We start from the raw sequence: 6,744 nt of genomic DNA, 5'->3' as shown, positions 1-6,744 counted from the left end.
GGAAGCACCCCCACCCTACCAAATTCAAACAAGAGGTGGTCACACCCCTCCTTCACAGAAAATCCTTTGTTCAGCATCCCCTGCCCAAGTTAGGCTCATCAGCGGGGAGCAGCACAGTGTCTGAGGCTGGTAGCTTTTCAAGCTGGCAGGCAGACCCTGTAAGGCTATACAAGTAGGTATTGGGGTTCCTCTAAGAAGCCCCCTAGTACATAGTATCATGCAACTAACACTGGAATATGTGTAGTTGTATGATTCCAACATGTTTGATACCAAACATGACTGGGTTCGGAGCAGCCATTATGTCGTTGCACTTCTCGACTTGCCAGTTTCCACTACATACCTTAAAATGGCTGCCCTAAACTTACAAAGCCCAGAGGATTGAGTCTGGAATTTGTAGGGGTACCTCTGCTCATGCAGGGGTACTCATACACTTAGCACCATGCACCCTGCCCTTGGACAGAAGGGCCTACCTTAGGGGTGACGACTTAAAGGTACGTGCACCAATTCACACAGACTGTGATAGCAGCTCTTCAGACACAGTTTGCATGGACTCCCATGGTTGGCACAATAGTTGCTGCAGCCCATGGGAGACCCCTGGTGTACCAATGCCCTGGGAAACTCAGTACCATATACTAGGAACTTACAGTGGTACACCAGTATGCCAATTGTGGGGTGTGCAAAGTACTTACCAGAAAATTTAGAGAAGATATCACTGACACTGGAGTCTTGGTTATCAGGATCCCAGTAAACTACAGTCAAAGCACACTGAGACCAGGCAAAACGTGGGGGTATCTATGCCAGAAGGATTCTACTTTCCTATAGTTATATCTGTATTTTTGATTGCCTGTTTCTGCCTTTTAGTGGGTAACATATCACTACCTTCAACTTACCTATGCTCTGCTCTGTAGTGTGTTTATAAACATTTTTATTAACAGGATTTTCTTAAACTGTATCTTTCAACGTTTGATGTTCCTTTAGAGAATGTGCCTCGTTCGGGCTTCGTATACTTTATATGGAAGCAAAAGCCTATGTACTATTTCTAGGTACATAGCGCACATTACACAAATTAACCGAATTAACAATGGTGTAAATAAATTTACATGTTGATTAAATAAAGGTAAGAAGGAGGGGTCAACAAGCTGCTGCTGATATTCAGTGAAAGATTTGAGGAAAAAAGAGATGAGAGGAAAAGGGAAGAAGAAATATTTGGAAATGAAAAGATGCATTCAAGACTTAGGCCCTGATTTAGAGTTCAGATGACAGATTACTCCGTCACAAGCGTGACAGATAACCTGTCCGCTGTATTATAAGTGTCATTGGGTATAATGTACTAGTAGTACAGCAGACGGGATATCCATCATGTTTGTGACAGAGTAACCCATCTGCCAAACTCTAAATCAGGCCCTTAATCTTGGTAAAGACAAGAAAGGTCAAAGGACAAAGTGTTTGGTGTGTGAAACGATATCGAATATACTATCCGAAGTAGCGGATTTAAGTGCGTGTGAAAAAAGTTATGTGGCAAATAATTTCATTTAGACTGAAATAGAGCCCATTATTAAGGGAATCTATCATGTGTGCCATAGGACAGTGTGATGATGTTAATTCTATGAGTGTTCATGTTGAGTGTGTACTACGTTCTGTGATAAATTCTCTGTTTGATTAGAGTGACAGTTGATTCCTGGTGCTCTTTGGACTAGACATGAATAAGACTTGTGCCAGCAATATGTGATAAAATTGTGGTTATTTACTTCCACAATTTGACAACGAGCAAAAATTGCTGTGCCTGGCTTACCCATGGATGCAGTCAACTCAAGTTGGTGCTACAATTTTTTTTTTTTATTAATTTCAAACTTCAAAGAATCACAAGTCATTGGTTGGTATGCATATCTTTCAAACATATTACATCATGTAGCTTTGGTACAACATAGTACATTCAGTTAGTCCAGCAATTTGGTTAGATGGCTATTCTGCCTTGACATTTCCATTTCGACAGTTGGGGATACACATATGTCTCCTCTGTGAGCATTCCATCCACCCCATTTCTTATCCCATTTCTTATGGCACCCCCTAGATTTATACACGTATTTTTCGGCAATCATGCATTTATCCATTTCAGCCTCCCATGTCCTAGTCGACGGTCGTTCAGCTGCCCCCCATTTCATTGCTATTGCTCTGTTAACTAGCGTGTATCCCAGCGTGGCTAATTGCTGTTCCACTTCTGTGAGATCAGTAGCTTCCCAAATATTAAAAAGGCCCAACGGTGGTGTGAGTGTAATCTGTTTTCCATTGGCATCCTGTAAGTGTGTCGTTACCCCTTCCCATATGTGGCTTAGGAGTGGACAATCCCATATAGTGTGAGAAAAGGTTGCCTCTTGGTAACAGCCTCGTAGACATAGAGCACTCTGTCTGGTTCCCATTATTGCAAAGGTCACCCCCGTGAGATACGTTCTGTGAAGGATTTTTAATTGGATTAGCCGAAAACGAAGAGTGATAGCAGCTTCCCTTGGAGACATCAGTGCTGTCTGCCAATCCTCGTCTTCAATTGGTCCTAGATCTGCTTGCAGCCTATCTTTCAGAGCCTGAAGGGACCGGGCAAATTATTTCAGAGTTTTCAATACGTTAGTGATATGGCTTTATCTGGAATGGGTTCAGAGAGCAGCCGATCCTCCAAAGGGGATAATTCCGGTAGGGTATCTAGATCTGGAAGTGCTGTTGTGAGTGCGTGGAGGATCTGCAGGTAACGAAACATCTCCCCCTGAGCCAATTCATATTTTTGCTGTAATTCACTAAATGTAAGGAGTTTGCCATTCTTCACTAAATGACCTATGGTGGATATTCTAACTGTTTCCCATTTATCAAAGCCTGGTTGATAACACAGGAGCCCGAGTTTTAGAGTAGACCATAAGGGCGTGGCCTGGGTCAAAACCTCGGTCCAACCCAGACGTTTAGTTACCTGATGCCAGATGTCGACCGTCTGCGCAGTAGGGCCCACATACCTCCTCTTCCGGACTTTTGTATATAGAGCTCCTTGGCACCCCTCTCTTCCCATCTGATATCTGTCAAGCATATATGCAGGGTCTAGCGGAGAATGGTACATCCAATGCATTATAGCCACTAATTGTGAGGCCCAGTAATAAAGTCTTATGTCCGGAAGAGCAATCCCTCCATCATACCACCCTTTAGTCAATTTGTGCAGCGCTATACGAGGCACTCCCTGTCCCATAACTGCGAGCGGACCTCACTTTCAATATTTTTAAAGTACGAGTCAGGAACCTTATATGGGCAGTTTTGAAGGATATACAAGAAGCGCTGGAGAACCAGCATTTTGAATAGGGCAGTTCTGTTGAGTAGAGAGAGCGGCAGCGATCTCCAATATTTAACATCATTATGCAGCCTGTCTAAGGGGACAGCTAGATTCTTGTCATAAAAGAGTTGGGGATCCGGTGTAACATAGGCCCCTAAGTATCGAAATCCATCAGGAGCTATTTCAATCTCACATCACGGAGGAAGCCTGGGGACCGGACCCTGAAGGACAAACAGCACCAATTTGGTCCAGTTGATGGCGAATCCTGAGTATTTGCTGAAATTTATGAAAATATTCAATAGACTATTTATTGAAGCGTATGGGGATGCTAGATATACCAGGATATCATCCGCATATAGCGAAATCCTATCTTCGTACCCTTCCGCCCATTTCATCCCTCTGATTGAGACGTCCCCTCTCACCCAGGATGCCAGTGGTAGAAGAATTAAGGAGAAAATAAGGGGGATAGAGGGAAGCCCTGCCTGGTGCCTCTACCTAACGTGAATATTCTAGACTTGCGGTTATTGACTTTCACCTGCCCACGCAAATCTGTGTAGAGAAGCCTAATTCACCCTAGAAACTTCGGGCCAAATACCATGCGTCCCAGCACCTCGTTAAGATAGGGACATTTTATAGAATCGAATGCCATGGAGGCATTCAAAGAGAGCACGACTGCATGTTCCGCTATACAATTTTGGCGCCCCAACACATTGTGAATGCGGCGAATATTTAGTGCTGTATTCCTCCCTGGCATAAAACCGGATTGATCCGGATGGACCAACAAAGGGATTATGGACACCAAGCGGGAAGCCAGGAGCTTTGCCAGAGCCTTTGCCTCAAGATTAATTAACAAAATCTGTAGATAGGATCTGCAAGTGTCAGCTGGTTTTCCTGTCTTTCGAATAACAACAATAGAAGCCAAACGCTGGTCGACCGGGAGAACCCCTTTCTCAAGGCTTTCATTATACATGTCTTTAAGGTGTGGCGCAACCCGTTGGGCCATGAACTTAAGAAATTCAATAGGGACCCCATTAGACCCCATTGCCTTCTGTGACTGGATGCTATTTATGGCTTTGCAGATTTTGTCCTCAGTCAGATCTTCCTCCATGACGGTCTTATCTGACTCTGATTGGGTAGGTAGGCGTATGTCTGCCAACAGTTGACGGGAGACCTCGGCCGTACATTTAGTTGAGGGGGCATAGACCTTTTCTAGATGAGTGGCAAATGCTTCTGCGATGTCTTGCGGATCTGAGATCTGTTCCGTCCCGTTAATGGTCAGTCGGGGTACCCAGCGTTCCCCTTGTTCCCTTTTCTCCAGCCAGCCTAACATTTTCCCTGCCCTATCTCCCATCTCATAGACTTTGTGCTGCGATTGGAGTAATCTGGCCCCAGTTTTTCCCCTTTCAGGGGTTTGTATTCTAGCTGTTTAACAGTTAATTGATGTGCCATATTCTCACTGGGTGAGGAGGCATTTAGTGCCTCCAATCGCAGGAGTTCACCCTCCAGCTGGGAAAGTTGCTGATTTTGTTGCTTGACATAGCCAATTTTAAGCGCCAGGGCCTGACCTTTTAGCACCGCCTTGTAGGCTTCGCATTGAGTTTGCGCCAAATCCACAGATCCGTCATCTTCATTAAAGTAGTGTTTCGCCTGTGTGATCAGAGCCTCTTTTATGTCTGGAACTTTAAGCAGCCAGGGATTGAGGACAATAGTATTACGATGCCTTACATTGCGATAAGCAAGCTCAATCCACACTGGAGAATGATCCGAAACGCCCCTTGGCAGGCCACGTGGTTGTCTAAAATGTCCGACATCTGCTAGATGTGTTAGGAAGTAGTCAATATGGGACAGGCTCTTATGTGCGTTAGAGTAGTAGGTGTAGTGAGTCAGGTCTGGTTGTAGATCGCGCCATATATCTGCCAGGCCCATGGCTCACGCGAAACCCTCCATCTGTGTATTGGGCCGCATCAGTCTCTAAGGTCGTCCATAGTCATGTGGGGGTGACTGTTGGAGTTTTTTGCTCACTTACCTGTGGTCCTGCTGCCAAGTGTACTGTTGTTTTGCCGCTCCTGGGGTGCTGACGCTGTGGGTCTCCTCTGTCGGCGCCTGGTTTCATCGCGCCCGCGACAGGGGGAGACTACAGCTCCCAGGCTGCCTTGCGCCCAACTTCCGCTACCCTTCGCGCCCGGAGGCGCACAAAAGGCCGAGGCTCCCTCGGTGGAGCGGGGGTGACTGTTGGAGTTTTTTGCTCACTTACCTGTGGTCCTGCTGCCAAGTGTACTGTTGTTTTGCCGCTCCTGGGGTGCTGACGCTGTGGGTCTCCTCTGTCGGCGCCTGGTTTCATCGCGCCCGCGATAGGGGGAGACTACAGCTCCCAGGCTGCCTTGCGCCCAACTTCCACTACCCTTCGCGCCCGGAGGCGCACAAAAGGCCGAGGCTCCCTCGGTGGAGCGGGGGTGACTGTTGGAGTTTTTTGCTCACTTACCTGTGGTCCTGCTGCCAAGTGTACTGTTGTTTTGCCGCTCCTGGGGTGCTGACACTGTGGGTCTCCTCTGTCGGCGCCTGGTTTCATCGCGCCCGCGACAGGGGGTGACTACAGCTCCCAGGCTGCCTTGCGCCCAACTTCCGCTACCCTTCGCGCCCGGAGGCGCACAAAAGGCCGAGGCTCCCTCGCTGGAGCGGGGGAGACTGTTGGAGTTTTTTGCTCACTTACCTGTGGTCCTGCTGCCAAGTGTACTGTTGTTTTGCCGCTCCTGGGGTGCTGACGCTGTGGGTCTCCTCTGTCGGCGCCTGGTTTCATCGCGCCCGCGACAGGGGGAGACTACAGCTCCCAGGCTGCCTTGCGCCCAACTTCCGCTACCCTTCGTGCCCGGAGGCGCACAAAAGGCCGAGGCTCCCTCCGCGTCGCGGGACGCGCGCGGGCGACGCCGGGCTAAGCCCGGGCAAAGGGCGGGCCCTCTGTAGCCCTCAGGAGCCGAAGGAGGCCGGGCTGGGCTCAACCCCTTGACTCTTATCTAGTCCGTCCCTCCAGGGATGTTTGTAATTGTGGATCATTGTTATTGTAGTGTAGTGTAATATATTTAAGTGGTGCATCCTATCAGTTTATTGTTTGTACGCCGATTGTAGTGGCTGTTATAATATTTTTACCACTATGACTAATTGTTCCAAAAGAGGTACTCTTGACGGCTATTTATTGAAAGCTAATTCAGGCTTAGATCGAGAAGCTACTCTCGCAGAACTAAGGGCGAGGCGTCGCAGCTCTATTGAGCACATTAAAAACATGTTATTAATTGTAGCCTCTCCTCTTGAAGTAACTTCCCCAGATAAGAGCATTCCTCTCGACCAAGAGACTTTACAACTCTCGGGGAATCACGATTTTCTAATACCTTCCAGTAACCCAATTGTGTATGATTCATTTAATGATTTGTCCTTAACTGCTTTTC

Source organism: Triturus cristatus, chromosome 5_2, assembly GCF_964204655.1.
Source record: "Triturus cristatus chromosome 5_2, aTriCri1.1, whole genome shotgun sequence".
NCBI classification, from domain to species: Eukaryota; Metazoa; Chordata; class Amphibia; order Caudata; family Salamandridae; genus Triturus; species Triturus cristatus.
Note: the sequence above shows the minus strand (reverse complement) of the source record.